General features: G+C 40.5%; 2 long non-coding RNA genes across 2 annotated transcripts in view; both read left to right on the top strand.

Annotated features, from left to right (window-relative positions):
* The window catches only part of LOC109281647 (uncharacterized), a 47,318-nt gene that overhangs the window by 516 nt on the left and 28,657 nt on the right, over positions 1–18,145 (top strand). Inside the window, exon 2 of the long non-coding RNA XR_009459815.1 lies at positions 11,547–11,600. This is a non-coding gene — a long non-coding RNA (uncharacterized LOC109281647). The remainder of the gene's footprint in view (positions 1–11,546; positions 11,601–18,145) is intronic.
* LOC132248340 (uncharacterized) lies at positions 397–2,080 on the top strand. The gene is made up of 2 exons (XR_009459515.1): positions 397–1,210; positions 1,295–2,080. It is a non-coding gene; the product is annotated as an uncharacterized LOC132248340 (long non-coding RNA).

Raw genomic sequence — 18,145 nt, 5'->3', positions numbered from 1 at the left:
GGGAGGAGGGTGGCGGCGGGGGGGGAGGAGTATCTCTCCTCTCCCTTCCCCAGGCGGAGCGTGTCTGTCGGCTCTGACAGCGGCGCAGGCTGGAGAGGGGGAGGCCAGCCCACCCTTCCCTCCCCGGCGGGCTCGGCTCCGGCCGGCGCACCAGACACCTAGAGGGGGAGGCGGGCAGAGCACAGGCCCCGGCCAGCCAGCCAGGCAGGCCGAGCTGCAGACATCACGCGGGGGAGTGGGGAGGAAAGAGACGGGGGTGGAGACGCTGCTGCCTGCCTGGCAGTGCAGGGCCCCTGCCTGCTTGCCAGGGTGCCAGCAGTTGGGGGCAGGGCAGCAAATCTTCCCCCCACCATCCATTGCCACATGGAAACGGGGGGGGGGGGGGGTCCTGCCACCCCACTGAAAGCTAGGGTGGCCATCCTAGAGGACTTTCTGGTTTTCTGCCCCTCTGCCCTCTCTTTGTATGAACCCCACCGCCTTTACGGCCTCTATTTTAAAAATAGAGGCTGGAAAGGCGCCCGGTTTCGTATCAAGAGAGGACAGAGGACAACCAGACTGTCCTCCTGGATGACCACCAGTGGCGACGTGTAGGGGCTGCAGGGGGGTGAATGTGCACCCCCTGAGAGCGCCAGTGCACCCCCTGGCAGGCTGTGCTCACCACTTAGGTGAGGGGTGCGGGGGGGGCAAGCGGGAGCGCCGGTGCCCCCCCTGCTAGTGCTGCTGGGGAGTGGGAGCACTGCAGCTGCTTCCAGGAGCCTGCAGCCACTTCACAGTCAGCTGCAGGCAGGGACCCTCCAGTCAGCAAGATTGGCTGCATGGGGACTCTCCCCCGGTTGATGACTGGTGCCCCCACCCGACTAATGTGGCACCAGTCGCCCATGATGGCCACCCTACTGAAAGCTCAGAGGACTCTTGCACCCATGCAAAGCTGGTGAGGTCAAGTTGACTCCCAAGTCAGTCAAGTCCCCTCAGGGGTGATGGGTCTGCTCCAGCATCATGGCCCCCTTCTTCAAGCCCAGCTCTTAGAAGGGAGAGCTAGTTGCTGCCCTCCCTCCCTGCACTGGACAAAATCTAAAGGGGAATTTTGGCTTTCTAGTGCTTCCTTTCCAGGCGGGGAGAGCCCAGAAATCAGTCAGATGCAGGCTGCTCAGAGAGGTAAGCTTTGTCCTGGTAGTTCCTAAAAGTCACAGTTGTGATGCAGCCACTGCGGGTTAGTTTCTTTTTCTGTGTTTGGGGGTTTTTTTGGCAGGGAGGGCAAAAACCCTCCATAGTTATAACCATTTGATTCTATTAGGCAGATCCCCAAAACGATGACGGTCTTGTGAGTGGATTCACTCAGCACAAGCTTCCCTCAGCAGAACCATCTCCACTGCTAAACAGTCACCCTAACCTTTGTTTGCAAAGAAAAGACGCTGTCATGTGAGAATCAGCAAGGCCTAAGCAGAGAACTGAGAGCAGGAGGGACTCATCTCAGCTCTGACACTGACTCTTAGGGTGACATCCACATTTCTCTGATGTCCCTGGGTCAGACTTGAAGTCCCAAAGTTGTCTAAGTTCTACGTGCATGCACTTCTCTTGTACAAAACGATTTATCCTACATCAAGAAATGCAAAAATCTGGAACTCTTGGTTCCAATATGATACCTTTTACTAAACCAAATGCAGAACCAGGTAGCTGAGGGTGCAGTGACTTATTTACACTAAACAAATGAATCTCAGAGCATTTTAAGTTTCCTGCATGACTAATTTTTAGTGTGCTTTATATTAGGGCCTTGTTTTACAATCTGTTCCACATTTGGACTTTGGCTAGTTGAGGGATATGCTTCTCTGTGTTAAGTTACATAGGTCGAGATTCTCCGATTTGGCTCTTTGAGGTGAGTTTAAATCCAGCACCTGTATTTCCCATGTAATTTAATAGGAGCTGAAGAAGGACCATCCCTTCTGAAATCTGTTCATTTTCATTTAGGTGCCTCTATGTAGATTTACATGCTTATACCCAAGTTTAAATATGCTGGTTTTAATCTCTGTGCTGCATTTTCAACAGCTTTGAAATGAGTATAATAAAATCCTCACAAACTTGATTGTGATAATTGACCAGTTAGTGTTGGTAAAGATGTATCTTTTTTTGCCTTCAGCTAATGCAGAAAAAAGTAACTTTATTTTGGGTATCAAAAAGTGGACACTTGAAACTAATGACAGTTTTTATTAATATTCCACTAATGGCTGGGATGTTTTAAAATGTTGATTCTTTTTAAATTTTAGGGCACTAGATATCTTCTAGCTCTATTTTCTTAATAAAAACATAGAGGCTGAAGAGTTGGCCACACTTTAAGGGCCTGACTCAACAAGGTGTTCAAGCATGCTTAAGCATGCAGGAGGAGGACTACTCAGAAATAAAGTGCATAAGCCTTTATAGGATTAGGGCCTTTGGTTTTAATTCATTTTTTAATCTGGTTCCTCCAAGCATCCATCAAAAGTTTATGGACAATTGTTGATCAGTGTTAACTAGAGATGGATAAATCACTTGTAAGGCCAGACTTTGAGATGATAGAGTATTCAATAGCATAATTTCACAATTAGCTTACTATATTATTGGAAGCAAATCATATTTTACTGTGCCTACACTAATGCTCTATATTTCGCCATAATACAGCTAAAAAGGAGAAACCTACTGCAGTGTATTATAACAAAAATTTGGAACATTTCTGTTTTGCTTCTTTTATTTTCTCATTTTGTCTCATAACATATGGTTTGGAATTTAGATACTTTATTCATTTAACGTAGCTATAAAGTGTGGGTTAGAATCTCAAGTTCATAGGCAGGTGAACTGTCCACCTGAACACATCAGCACCAACCAAGCAACAACAGTACAGTAAGTTCAATAGGATGTATGCAGTCACTCTATTTCAGTAATGAGTGCTTTACTGTTTGAAAAAAAAATCATAGTTTTACCTAGAGTACATTTTTGTTAGTTTTCAGTCAATTTCTGTTACTTCTCCTGTACTCATTTTCTTTTCCCGAAACAAGGGTGCAAAACAAAAATCCCCTGAAATTAATGGCCTATGTTATACAAATAAATAAATAAATAAATATTATATATCATTATATATGTTTATTATATATTATATTTATTATATATATAATATTATTATATAATATATATATATATATATATAAGAAATGCTAAATAAATACCCATAAGTGCCTTTATATTGTATATTTCATTGTTTTACCATATACTGCATGTAATCATGGCTAATTAAAAACACCCATGTGAGTGAGTGCAAGATGCTTAGAAGTCATCCACAAATTCAGTGGAAACCTCATTTGTTTTCTGCTTGTGCCTCACAAGGAGCACTTAACTTTTCTGTACTGTTGTACTGTGTGTATTTTTAGCAACGCTTTAACAGCTGTCACTAACAACTAAGATAACATCTTGAACAAGAAAATAGGATTATAATTTTTAATTAAAAAAACCCTAGATAATTATCAAGATATCAGATGCAATTTAGAATTTTTAACCAGTCAGAAGAAAAGCCATCTTTTGCATCTGTGTTCATTCTGTTAAAACATGAACCTATTGCAAAAAAAATAAAACAAATAGAATTAATATTTTTTCAAATTTATTTTAAAACATGCATGTAAATATGGGATAGATTGTCAAAATTCTGTTGAGGGTGTTCTCTGATTACTTTTCACAGCTATTTGGCAATAAGTGAAATCACAGAGCATCTTGTCATAATTTTTCAAGTAGGTCAAGAGGCGTGCTATGGACACCTTGGATGAGAAATTCTCTTCCCTCGCATTAGATTTTATAAGGGAGGTTAACTCATGTCAGGCACATGACATGGGAAGCAGCAGACAGACAAGTGTAAGCCACTCTGTGGCAGATGTCATCTTTGTTCCTAAAGATAGAGGTAAATTTGCTAGGGATAATGCATTACAAAACCAGATAACACTAAAATGAGGCAAGTGTCAAATTTCCCCTCCACCTGTACTCGCTAAACTGAGTGAGTTTGCATTGGGGGGCAGTAGGAGTAGAGGTGCAGTGTAAAATCATCCTACTGTACTGTCTTAGTTAGAGGTCATGTGCCCTATTTTGAGAACTGAACCAAAGCGGATGAAGTTTTGAGTTAGTTCCAACTAAGGCAGCTGGGCATTTCCCATTTCACTCTGGCTTGTTGAAAGGAAAACACATATAATCTCGTATTCAAATATATTATACTTTACACTTTTTATTTTCTATAAACTTAATTTCTTTTGCCATTTGGTTAATTTGTTTTTGAGTACTGTGGAATTTTAATTGCTTGGTGGATATACTTTAGGAAAATATTGCTAATTTTTAAAAAGATTGGGCTTAATAGATTAGATTTTACTTTCTCCTCTCAGACAAGAACAGCTAAGCAAAGTTCTTGTGAGAGGAGAGCACATAACTTTTAACCCTCCAGCTAATTTTATTAAAATCAAAGTTTTTGATACTAGATGAAAATGTTTTAAATCCTCAAAAGTGATGAAAAAATATGGAAACCTATTTTCCATATGGCATGTTTATGTTCTATTGGATATAAATATTTAATTTGTAGCCTATCTTGAACAATTTTATACTAATTATAGATATACTTGAATGTTTTAGCTAAGCAACAGGACATCTTCCCTTTTAACCTAGTTTACTTTTTTTTTTCTTTCTTTTTTTTTTTTTGTTTTAATGCTCTTTAATGGCCTAAGCTATAAACGTGGTTCAACCACATCTAAGTATAGTACTGTAGTACAATTGCATTTCTAATGCATATTGACATTAGCAACCACTTGCCTGTGTGGAAGGCCAGGTCATGCATTTGAAAATGAAGGTTTCCACTGTATTTCAAATCATTATTTTTATTGCTGATTATTACTGGTAGTTTTGTTTCGTTCAAAATGAGAATTTTCTGGAAAGAGCTATATATTTTAAAAATGAGCTCTTGTTGACAATGGTATAATAGATGAAGCACAAATAATAATACACATGCTGTACTCTATATTTCTTGTGGCTTTAGTATTGCCATATGAACATATACCAACATATAGTTTATTTTCAGTTACCAATTTACTATATGAACTGATATTTGCATGAACATGTAACTTGTAAAATACAGAATTAAAAAAAAATAACACCACAGTGAAAGCTTGACTTAACTCAGTATTAATAATTTCCAAACACTAAAAATTAGTAGCAGATAATTGTGTCCTAATATCTATCTACTATCTACTGGCATTTTTACAGTATTGAGAGGTAACTTGTATTGTAATCAGATTAAAATTTCCTAGTAGCTATAACAATACTGCACTTATGCCAAAAAGTCAGGCATAGTATTTTAGAGCAGTAAAAATAAAAGAGCAAAGAACACCCTCCAGCACGTAATAAACATATACAATGCAAATTAGAGGAAATTATTTAATCACTGCATAGGCTAGTGAATTTAGATTACTATCACAGTACTTCTAAAAGAAGTACTAATCTGCAGAACAAGTTGAACCCAAATTACCATGACATCAAGGTTACGAGTAGGGGAAATTAAATGTTGAATGACAGTATACTTTTGGAGATACATCTTACCTTCCTTATAGTACAGGAAGAATTCATGTCCAATCTTTCATATTTCAGAATACTGCTATTAAGATGATATGATCCCTAGAATCATGTATTGTAAAATGTTTTACAAATAGAGATGGTATAACATGAAAATCCATGAGCACAGTAGCACTGAGTCTTGAACATCTGTCAGTCTTCACACAGGAAACAAAATGTAAATAGCACTTCTCTGAAGCAGATCGCATTCTGGAGTCATAACATAGGGTGTGCCCCAACTCCCCTTAAAATTAAAGGATCTTCCCATTGACTTCAGTGTAGTATGGACTGGTCTCTTAAATAAAAGGGTGGGTGGTTGTTTGTTTTTTAAATATGTACTTCCTGTTCAGGTTGTGCCTCAGCAGGAGGAGCTGATGCAATGTGTTAGATCCCAAAAATTAACTTGGTTTGTTCTATGCCTTCAGATTCATATAGCACAAATTAGAAAGTTGGCCCAAATAAATCTCTCTCCTCTCCATTTTAGGAGTTATACAAAGATGGGTGCCACTTCAGACAGATTTGACTAAAAAAGGAACATATTGTCACCATGTAGCCTCTTCTGTATCCTACTGTATCAACCCTGGCTCTAAAATGAAGGTCAAGTCATTTCCTAAGGATATGCTTAGGCTGAATAGCTGATGAGCAAAACTAATGTGTCCCAATACTTTCTCCATTCTGCCCTCTGACACCTTCCTACACAAAAAAAGTGGGTGTTTTATTAAAAGATAGAAACTGTGACATTGCGGGATGTCTGTGTCAATTTACCAATTCAGTTTTGGTTTTTTTGGACACCTGGTTATATTTCCCCCTCTAGTTTGAATATAACCTTTAGGCCAGGTTATTTAGGCCACACATAACTTGCGCCATACAGTAATATCAATATGGGCTTGTGATTTTTATGACATTTATATACCAGCGAAAGCTATAGTGGAGCCCCAGTTAAACCAGCAGTACATCTTACTTTATTGGTAGAAATAAAATGAAATAAGCATTTTTGTTAGTAGAAGATGTATAAATTCTGCTGATATAGACTAATATAGACTAAATCTTAGTAAGCTTTGAGCTTTCAGTTTGTTGCAGGAACTTGGCACTTACTTGAGAAAACTGTGATTTGAGCAATCAGGGGTCACAACCACTGAATGGTTTTACCCCTATGAAACAATGACTTGTGACCAGCAGGGTCACTGATGACTCTGTTCAGAAACTTATATTCAGAGTCCTAACAAGGCAGTTTAGCTGATGCCTGGGGCAGTGGGATGCATGGGACTTTGCGCTGGCAGCACTGCAGCACTGGTTGTGCAGCTGCAGTTCCAGCTCAGCTGCAGAAGCTATTTTCCAACCTCCTTCCCACCCTCCTCCCCAAGTCAGCACCCCACCCTAGTTACACTACTGCTTATTGTTATTTGTGAAGGGACTGAAATCTAGAAAAAGCCCAGCAGAAACACAGGGGCAACACAGTTATCAGAAGCTATTTTACAAAAGAAGCGTCCTGTAAACAATGGGAACCAGTTCATCATCAGAAAGGAGAACACCCAGACAGAGAGAAGGGAGGTTAGAGGATCTATTCCTCCACTAACTACTGACTAAAAGCAATTACTCACAAGAAGAGGGAGTATCATTACCTGAATGAAGCCTGGCATGGTGGAACTGGTTGGGGTTGGTTTCCCTAAGATCTGCTGTTCTCTTGTGATTTTAAAGGATAAACTTGAGTCTGTGAGAAATTTTCTCTCTCAGCCTACATTTCCTTGCTTTAACTGCCATGCAAGTCATATGCCTGGTGGGCTGGGCCAGTCTGAGGGTCCAAGGCACTTATTTTAGGGCTGGACTGAGCCTAGACTGTAACAACCCATTGTTCAAGAAGAGTTTCAGAAAGGGAGTACAAATTAAAGTGAGTTTTACAGAAATAAGATACACAGACCCAGGGTGCATTTAGGTATGTCCAGTTTGACAGTTGGATTTAATCACAAAAGACTATTTTCTATTCAGAGTGGGGTGGGGCCAGGTTGTGACAGAAACCTCCTCCAGTACCTTTTGTGACCCTTCTATGTCAAGAATGGGTAGGATCTGGTTTGGGGAAAATCCAGGAAAATTTGATGAGTACTAAAGCCATGGTCTAGAGGTTATTGTATGTCTAGCAGGGGGAAATTATGGATTTCCTGAAAAGGGGAGAGACTCAGATTTGGGGCCAAGCTGAGACTCTTGTCCACACTGGTATTTTTTACAAAACTTTGATTTTTCCTACTAACCACACTACTGCATAATCTCTTTGGTGTGGTTATTATTCCCTCATGTATTGTGAAAAGTACATAGCTGTTCAGGGGAGAGCATTTAACTATGAGTAGGCACTTAGAGTAGAGAGTACTTGGAGTTTTTATATGAACCATATTTGTCTTTCATTTGAATAAATGCATTTCTTATAAGAATTTGAGTGTAATTATTGTAAAAACCACACCAGGAACTCTTACTGGCACCTTAAGGCTCAACTTCTTCGGAGATACCAAAAGGATCACTTCTTCTTTTAATTTGTCCCAAGTATAGTGTATGGTTTTGCTGTGGAAGTTGAAAAAGAAGTCTTCTACCCAGGGGGCTTCAAACCCCTTGAAATACCATAGAATAACTCAGATTCTTAATGAATCTTGGGGTCCCAATGCTATAAAATGTTAATTAGAAGTTGTATTTGTGAATACCAAAGTTGAGAAAAGAAAGACCCAGAGAGTTAGACTCACACATGCAATAAGACTAAGATCTTTCAATGTTTCCAATTTTGTCATTTCTATGTACTGATTCTAATCTTACATACATCTGTTTTATACTACTATAATTGTATTTAATTTCATAAAGCTCACATTTTATCCTAGGGAACCTAAATTACAATCAGGACCATAATAGCTTCAAATGTGTCATAATTACCTGGTCTTACCTGGTGTATGCTCATATAATTCCATTATATTTCGTATATTATTTCTGTTGTAAGAGCAAAAAATATTCCACTATCTTTACTAAGTTGCTTGCTCACCTGCCTCTGCTTGCAGACATCCTCTGTATTTCATTTCATCATGATGTTATCTGCTGCGTGAAAACCCATTTTAAGAAACAGAAACACATGCATTTGAATATTTCACCTGCATAAGTAAAAAGTACTCGCAATGTTTTGTTTAAGAAATATAGGGAAAAATCACTTTTGTACTGGATTTCAGTAAAAAAGGAAATTTTCTCATGAACATGTGAGACACAAAACCAGAATGGAATAGAATGACTTCTGCATTCTAAAATATTGTGCCCTTATCAAAATGGCACATTAAGGGAGCTACCATGCTAGTTGGAGAAAACACTCCCAGAATCCTAAATTCTTCAGATAGCCTTAGATTTCTCTTTTTTTTTTCCTATCCTTAAAGTGTTGCCATCATAAGTTATTGGATGGGTTAGGAAAACTGTCTTAGGCAGCAGTGAAGAAGCACTCATCATCATGCATGTGTCTGCACACAAGTATTCCAAAACAATGAGGAATATGATGAAAAGAGGGTAATGGAAATGGGATTATGAGCAGTCGCTCCTAGAAGCAGCTGCAGCCATGTACAGACGTTCAGTTTCTACTGGGAGAATCCCCACTCTCCTAGTTGAAATTAAGATCATACAAGTGTTTGCTAAACTTCTCTCAAACGAAACATGCCCTAATGTGGGAGGAAGATCTCCCTTGTTCAATAAGAAAGATTTTGCCTGCAGGAGAATTTCTCTTACATGAATTAATGCTTCCCCGCTACTTCACTCCTCCCAGACCAGAAGCAGTGCCTCTTGTGCCTTTCCACAACGGGGGTCACCCTGGTCTGGAGAAGGCATGAGGAGCAGCAGCAACCCCACTTCTTTTGGGACTATCCTCCTGCTGCTCCTTCCCCTCATGGAGACTGGGAGAAAATGGGAGGAGCAGTCAACAGCCACTCCCCACCTGTTCCCCAGACTGGGATGTCTGGGTTTAAAGAGAGTGGGGAGCCCCCTTTAAACAATTATGTGCAGCAGAGGATGGAGAGGCTCCTCAGTTGCATGTGGCTGTTTAAAGAGTCACCAGGCATTTATAGCTGAGGACAGGGGAACTCCCCTATCCCCAGCTGCACATACCAGGAGCCTCTTTAAGCAAGAGCATACAGATGGAGATGCAAAACCTCCCTTATCCTCAGCTGCACATGCCTGGTACCTCTTTAAACCAACTCATGCAACACGAATGCCTCTGTCCCACCCCACACTGCTCCCAGCTGACTTTGCTACCATGACAGAACACCCCCTTTTCTCCCTGCACTCCTCTGAGTCAGCCCAGAGGAGTGCAAGGAGTGGGGCTACTCTCCTGCTTCAGGAACCTGTCCTACCAATCACTCTAGCTTCCAAGCTATTATTCTACTGATAAATTCTTACCAGTAGAAATGAACGCATGTCCATGACCCATGTCTCTTATGAACAGATGTTTATGTATATGAGCAGAGTAGCCCATGTCATAGGAGTAGTATTATATTTCTTCCCAACTACTGGTTTGGCACCTACTTGTTGTATTTTTTCTTCATGCTAGTGGAACTAATTCAGCCTGGTTTAAAAAAGATATTGAGAGCATTTGCATCAGCTATCTAACTATGTGGCCCCTGTCACTGTTATAGCTGAGTACTTCATGATCATTTATCTTCACAACTCTCTGTATGAGGGAAGTATTAGTCCAGTTTTTATAGACAGGGAATGTAGAAACAGAAAAATTAAATTATTTGCTGCAAGGTCACAAGAAGTCTGTGACAAAGCTTGGAATTGTACCCAGACTTCCTGAATCTCAATCAGTGCCTTTAATCATAAGTCCGGATTTCCTTTCTGACCAGTTGCCTTCCCAAGATCGCAACACGGTTGCCTTTCCAAAATTACAATATGATTATGAATAATGTGTGGTTAAAAGTATTTGGTAGTTATGTGGGAAAGGCAGCTAATAGGATTTTTTCAAATGTATTAATTATTCAAATGTTTTAATGTTGGCTGTATGGATTAGTCACAACTATTCCAGATTCATGTTGTGTTCCTTAGCATGATTAGTTCAATAAGTCACAGTATATTTTCTTCTGCTTTATTGGATGAATGTGCATGTGCTGCTGGCATGACTGTTGTACATGCACATTTAAAAATGGGCTTTGCACATAGATTCATAGATTCATAGATGTTAGGGTCGGAAGGGACCTCAATAGATCATCGAGTCTGACCCCCTGCATAGGCAGGACAGAGTGCTGGGTCTAGATGACCCCATCTAGATGCTTATCTAACCTCCTCTTGAAGACCCCCAGGGTAGGGGAGAGCACCACCTCCCTTGGGAGCCCGTTCCAGACCTTGGCCACTCTAACTGTGAAGAAGTTCTTCCTAATGTCCAATCTAAATCTGCTCTCTGCTAGCTTGTGGCCATTATTTCTTGTAACCCCCGGGGGCGCCTTGGTGAATAAATACTCACCAATTCCCTTCTGTGCCCCCGTGATGAACTTATAGGCAGCCACAAGGTCGCCTCTCAACCTTCTCTTGCGGAGGCTGAAAAGGTCCAGCTTCTCTAGTCTCTCCTCGTATGGCTTGGTCTGCAGGCCCTTAACCATACGAGCGGCCCTTCTCTGGACCCTCTCCAGGTTATCCGCATCCCTCTTGATAGAGGGTGCATAGACTGGTGCATGTAACTATAAGGTCTGTTTTTTGTGAACTTTTTTCGACAGTAAAATTCAGCTTCTGGAAAGCAAACACAAAAGAGGCATGAATACAGCCAAATGAAATTACTTTAAGATTCAAATGCATTTACATGAAATTTTATTTATTTATGCATTTTGCATCATTTTGAAAAATAGCAAAGTTGAAAATATACATATTTCAGGTTTGCCACATGTCATTTATTAATATGAATTACATCACTGTGATATACTTAATTTTTTTCTTCTATTTTCCAGATTAACATGACTATCTAACTCTGTCGCATCTACGCACTACCAGAGTAGATTCAAGTAAGTGTATTCTCTATATAACATGCTAGTATAATGCTGACATACATACTCCACTGAAGATGTGGTTAAATCAGGATGCCAGGAAGGAAAGGGAATATGACCGTGCAAGGTCTAATGCATTCTTTTCAATAATTTGTCTGGAGTTTAAATCAGGAATTAATGGCCTATTGCTTTTCTCATCCTGTTTACTTTACTTTTGTTGCCTTTATTGCAATGTATAAACTGAAGAAGCTGTTCGTGTTTTATACTATAACTGCTTTTATTACAAAAATATATGTGTTATTATGCTTGTAGATGTGACATGAGCATCATAAGGAAGTAATCTTGTGTCAAGATATTAACCAGATCATTCTTCTTTAAGAGTCTGACTTTTTTTGCAGAAATAACTGCTAGGGGGAAATGGTGTCAGAGTGGCTATGGCCTCTTGTTATGGTTTCAGATATGTGGGTTCAAGCCCTACGCTACATATGCCCAAATCTGCTACCAATTGGTCCAGCTCTAACTGGGTACCTTGTCATTTGGGTTATGGAATCAGAGAGTTGAATGTGAAGGTAGACTCTGTGGGCACATCCCAACAAGCACACACATACAGGGGCACATTTCCTGCAGGAAAAATAGCTGCAACACCTGTTTGTGCCTCTGCTGTTTGTCCCCGGGCGTGCCCCTGCACGTGTGCTCTTGTGTGTGGCAAAGTGACCCAGGTGGGGTAAGGGAGGCTGGGCCTTGCACCTGTGCTGGCTCAGCAGTCTTACCTGGAGTTGTGGGGGCCTCTAGGGGCAGCAGCAGCAACAAGCCAGCCGCTCAGAGCATGTTCAGCTGCCCTAGTGTGGTTCTGACTAGCCAGGCTCCCTTTCTGGTGGCCTGTGTTGTTGTTGTGCATGCCACACAGCTTTTTTCAGCAGTAGTTTTTTTGACACTGGGTGTCAAAAAAGCCAGCGTGGCAAAGGGGTGCACATGTACTGTGTGCAGTTTGCAGTACCTCAAACTGCTTTGAGGCACCGCAAATTGCACATGTGCTTGTCAGGATGTACCCTGTGGGTTTTTGGCTATAGGAACTGGTGTGTTTTAAGCATGATAGCTTATTGATCTTAGGAAGGCTTTTGACTTGATAGAGTATGGGCCAAACAAATGTATGTACATGCATACTAGGTTTTGCTTGCATATTCAGGTAATGCATTGAAATTGAAAAATTGAAGTCACGAGGATTATAGTCTGCTTGACAGCTAGACAAAAGATACAATGAAGCAATTCTCTTCCCAGATATAATATTAGCTATTGATCTTTCTAATGTAGACTCTTTAATTCTGCTGTAATACAAAGGCAGCTGCCATCAGGGGGTAGTCCCCAGAGAATGCCCAACTTAACAAGCCAGAAGCAAACAGGAGACTAGAAGAGAAGAGCAACGTACCAGAAAAAGTGATTGCTAGGCTATAGAAGGAATAGAAAAATACTGTGTTTAGTTCTTTTTTTTACTCTGCTTTTAGGCTGTTGTAACTTTTGTGACTTATTATTAACATAAGGATGAGAGGGATCAGCTCCATTCAACTTAGCCAGTTCAGCCAACTTGGTAGATGCGTGAGTTTAAGAACTGGGTGCTTTGTTTGAAAGCACTTTGTGAGGACCATATAGTTCTATGGTGGTGTTTCTTTATGAGCTCAGTGTGGAGAGTGAGTGAATAGAAGGGGTTGTGATCCATTGTTGACAGCCAGTGGGTGAAGAGAAGGCAAATATAAAGCCCTGTGACTCACTGAGCTCGCTTAATAGCAAACAGGAAGAAAGAAGATAATCATACAATTAGAGAAGGAATGATTACAATTTGATTTGAAGAGACTCCAAATACTATATATTGTCTCTTAAGGACCAGGATAGGCAATGGGACCAAAAAGGAGGAGATTATCCTGAATTGGAAAATTCACATTCATTACTTTATTAATAAATACTCCAAAAAGGTTACAAATGACTTCTAAGACTGATAAAAGAAACGGTCAGAGCAGGTGGTCTTCAAGATACTTTCTGATGCCAGGTAAAAAGAAAAAAGAAGATTAATACTGGAGACAAAAAGGTGTGGGTTTGGCAGATTTTGAATTCATGGATCACTCAAATGCTTACTTAAAAGCACTGCTTTTTGTGTCTCAATCATAAGAATAAGAGGGCAGCATATTACAAAATTAGTCACATTAATGAATGTTCAGGGACTCTAACAGGATGAAAGAGGATCCTGCATAGGTGACTGAGTCCACTTAAGTGCCTAATAGGTGGAACTGGATCTGGCCTGAATATTGTCTCTCAGTAGGGTATTTTGTGCCTGACTTAAAATAACTACCTCTGAATTCAAGAAACCTCAGCATTTTGTCATGGTGACTGTAGCAGGTTGACACCTCAGGGCCTTTGCAACCAGACTTTTGCCCTTTCCCCAGATGTCTCTCAGCAAGCCTCGGTAATATCCAGTCTTTTAAACCCATTGGCTTTTGCTCCCTGGAGCATATCTCAGCATGCCCCAGTAATATACAGTCTTTTAACAAAATAAAATAAGTAAACAAAAACCTTATTGTCCTGGACACTGGGAAGGGTCTGCTGTGGCTTCAGCTAGTTCCCACTGCAAGCTTGCCCTCCTCATCGCCCAGAAGTCTCCCATTTCTGGTGCTTCTCCTCCACACCTTCTTCTGTTTATGCCTGCTGGGGATTTTGATTCCCAGAAAGCCATTTCCACATTAGCCTTCAGAGAGCTGCAGCCCCTCAGCCAGGAGAACTGCCTCCTCTTCAGGGGACAGGCCCCTTTGATACAGTGACCAAAAGGAATGATGGAAAACTTCTAAATGTGGGAAGTATTTCTCAATTAGTTATATAAAGTTTCAATTTATAAATCTGATTTGACACTGTTAATAAACCTTTCCAGCAAAATGGTTGGTGGAGCAGTTTGGGAATGTATTGTCCAGAAGAGAGGGTGCCCAGAAGTGGCGTGAGTGATAAGTTGATCAGGGTATTCCAAGATATAATTTTTTTTTCTTGTCCAGTACTGAAGAGACCTTGAAAACAAACAGGGTTGCTTTTGGTGTGATATCTAGGCTGTGCTTGATAAGGTGAGTGGACAGTTATCTAAATTTGCACTTGTAATTAGGCCAGAGAGCATATATTTATTGCCTTCTAATTAATATCCATTTCTGTGCAGTGCACACTTGCTACCTAGATAATGGTGTTTCTGACATTCTTTCTCAGTTTTAGGTGACAGATTTTAGCAGCTCACAGCATTTACCTGTGGAGGTCACAGGAACTGTAGAAATAATTGTTGACCCATGGGTCCAGTCAGCTATAGGTTTAATTAAAACCTTTACCCTAAGGCTTTTTAGGGTTTTCAATGTCAGTATTTCTGAGTCCATAGAATTAGAGCTAGGAATTATGCAGGGCTGGAATATTCCCAAACTTCGGTGGTAAAATGCCCGGGTCTTGGTGGGTCATGGATTAGTTTCATTTACTATATCAGGTTTCCTTGCTAATGTGGTCCTTTTGGTGCAGAGTGGCAGAATTTCATGATCTTTGAAAGGCATTTCTGATAAGAAAGGCCTAGAGGGAGTAGTCCATTGATTGTAGACAAAGGAAAAAAGACAAGCATCCTATAACCAGTGAGATTCTTTTAGGGTTACTGGATGTTCTGTCAAAAATAGTGCAATTTTGGGAAAGAATGAATTACCTTTAAGAGCAGTGTTTGTTGTGGTCTTGTATAATTCATGAGAGTTATTGAGCTGGTGGCACAGATGGTTGGGGACAAGATCATACACATGTTATTTAGAATGAATGGAACAAATATAAGGTATTTGAAAACAGGCTGTCTTGGCCAAAAGGCTAAGAGAATGCTTATATTGATGTATGTATCAAGCAAGACCATCTTAGTCAATAGCATAATTTGCAGGGGCAGGGGCTGGAGGGTGGTGACTGGGACACTGCTTTTAAGGATCACAAAAATACCCACTGCTGCTGCTACTGGTGGTTGACCATATTGCCGCTGCCAGCATTGTGGGAACTGGTGCTGCCTCATGCACTGCCACTATCTAGGGCACACAGCTGCCCTGTTACACCTCTTAGTCATACATAACCATCAGCCAGGCCCACTGTCTGTGCATGATGATAGCAGCTGCCAGACTACATGTTGGTTTGCTACAATGTGAACCTACTTGGGTATCAACCCAGCTAACTTCTTCACACGTTTCTTTGAGGATCAAGAGAGCAACATCAGCATCATCAAAAACTATTGACTTTCAAAGGACTCTAAAGCTATGGGAATCTAACTGTTTTAGCCCTGTTGTTTGTGTGCCAGTGGAGGCGCTGCCAGGACGGACAATGAGTTTTTTTAGCCCTGCCTGCTTGTGATTATGAGACCTCTTATACAAAACCATCACCTGGATTTGCATTTGCTCTGTAATGCAGTTGTTATATGAGAGACCTCCTGGTTGTCAGGTGAGTCACAAGTTGGCCTCAAGGCTGCCTACATTCATTGGTGTGGCAGGAGGTACGCTCAAGGGATTAGCTCATACCTTGTCTTTACTAATGACACCGGTGAACTGTGACCATGTAGAGGCCTAGTTATTCACCTTAGTAAAAATTATCTTAGGGCCTGCACTGGAGACAGCTAGAGAGAGAAGATTTAGAGGAATGAGGGGCTGATTATACAATCATGGCTGAATGTAAGATTGGTTTGGTCAAATGTGCTCATGAGATAAAGTTAGGCAGGGTGCTGTTGAGCTGGCCCATCTGGGTTGAGTACACAAAGGTATGGAAAGGGAACATACTGGTGATCCCAGGATCATCTGATATGAGCTTGAGGTTTTCAGTGTATGATGCACTGTATTTTTTGGATGCAAGGGTCAAGATTTGTTTTGGGGACATAAGGGATTGGGTCAGACAGAACAGAAAGGGTTGGGGAAAAGGAAGCCAAACAAATTACTGGTGGCCACCAGTACAGTCCTGTTCAGTTCACATAAAAGAAACCAGATCCCAGAAGTAAAGAAGACCTGGGATTTTGCAGGTGAACCTTGAACCTATCAAAGAAGGGGGGATCTGAAGTCTCTTCTGGCTGACATCCTCTCCACAGAAACCTTTGCCCCCCTTGCACAGGAAGGGTGTGCGGATTAAAAACTCCTAACTGCCATCTGAGGAGATTTTGCCCTGAGTTACAGATGATGTAGTTGGAGCCTTGTAACCCTCTGCAAAGGATCCCTTCAAATACCTGGCATGTTAAACAAATAAGGTTTCAGCCTCCTGCTTTAATCTATCCCTGCCTTTATTCACCTGCATGGTCAATGAAGTGTTTCAGGGTGAAATTCTTTGGGTAAAGATACAAATAAAGAATAATAAAGACATAGAGGGAAGACTACTGGGACGTGGAAAAGAAAAAAGTAGGAAAGTTCCTGGACCAGCTTTCTAGGCTTGAAACCACAAGACATGAAGCTCATATCAGATTTAATTTTCTGGATCATCCCTACACTGCCTTCATACTGTATTCCACCATGAGACACACCCCACTTCATGTGTGCATGAACACCTGAAACTGAGGATCGTGATTTAGTATGTTAGAGCAGCCCTGAGAATGCGCTCAGCACCAGCCTTGGGTTCTTTGTCTCAGGCGTGCTTATTGGCACATGGTCAGGGCTTCCTTCTTTCTGGTATTTGTTTTGTGGGAGTGAATGGGCTGGGCATTCTTCATGGTAGCAGTCCCTGGTGCAGTGCTATAGACATACACCTAATCATATTTCAGTTCACATATAGCCAACTTTGGTAAAATGAAGAATCACCAAGATTCATAATAAATTGGAAGAAAAACATGAACAAAAATGGGAGAAGCCATCCCGATGAGGAAAAACTAAACCTGAAAAGCATGCTATGGTAGTAGTGCTCATGAATTAACATACCAAAGAATAGATTTAGAATAAAGATAGTTAATTCAAAGAAAGCTGTTTTTGGAGGATTATCAACTCTATCAAAGAACCTATTTGAATACAATGTGAAAGTATAGTGGAGAACCAAAAAGTTACCACCACTAAGGCAAAATAGCCTGCACTTCCTGTGAAAAGAAATCAAGGAACAAGAAGCCAGTTGTGTACTTTCATGAATGGCTACTTTGAGATCCGAGGAGGAAATATCTGTTTTATGAGTTTTTATTTTACTATTGTATTATTTACTAAACTATTATTGTATGTTTTAAATAATTTGAGTTTGTTCTATTGTATATGTTATATGTTATATATAACATACAATAGAACAAAGATTATTTAACACATAGTAGAATAAAAACTCATAAAAACATGTTTTCTTGCTATTATTAAATTCTACGATGTCAGTCAGGTTCTTCAGAGTTAGAAAATGCAGCTGTTTTAAATAATTTGAGTTTGTTCTATTGTATGCTATGTATAACATATAACATACCATAGAACGAACTCAGATTATTTAAAACAGTAAACTAAAACCTCATAAAAGATGTTTGCTTGCTATTATTAAATTCTATAATGTCGATTGGGTTCTTCAGTTTTAGGAAATACAAATGTTTGTAGCTT

This window comes from Alligator mississippiensis, chromosome 2 (assembly GCF_030867095.1).
Source record: "Alligator mississippiensis isolate rAllMis1 chromosome 2, rAllMis1, whole genome shotgun sequence".
NCBI classification, from domain to species: domain Eukaryota; kingdom Metazoa; phylum Chordata; order Crocodylia; family Alligatoridae; genus Alligator; species Alligator mississippiensis.
Note: the sequence above shows the minus strand (reverse complement) of the source record. Positions and strands in the feature narration are given on the sequence as shown.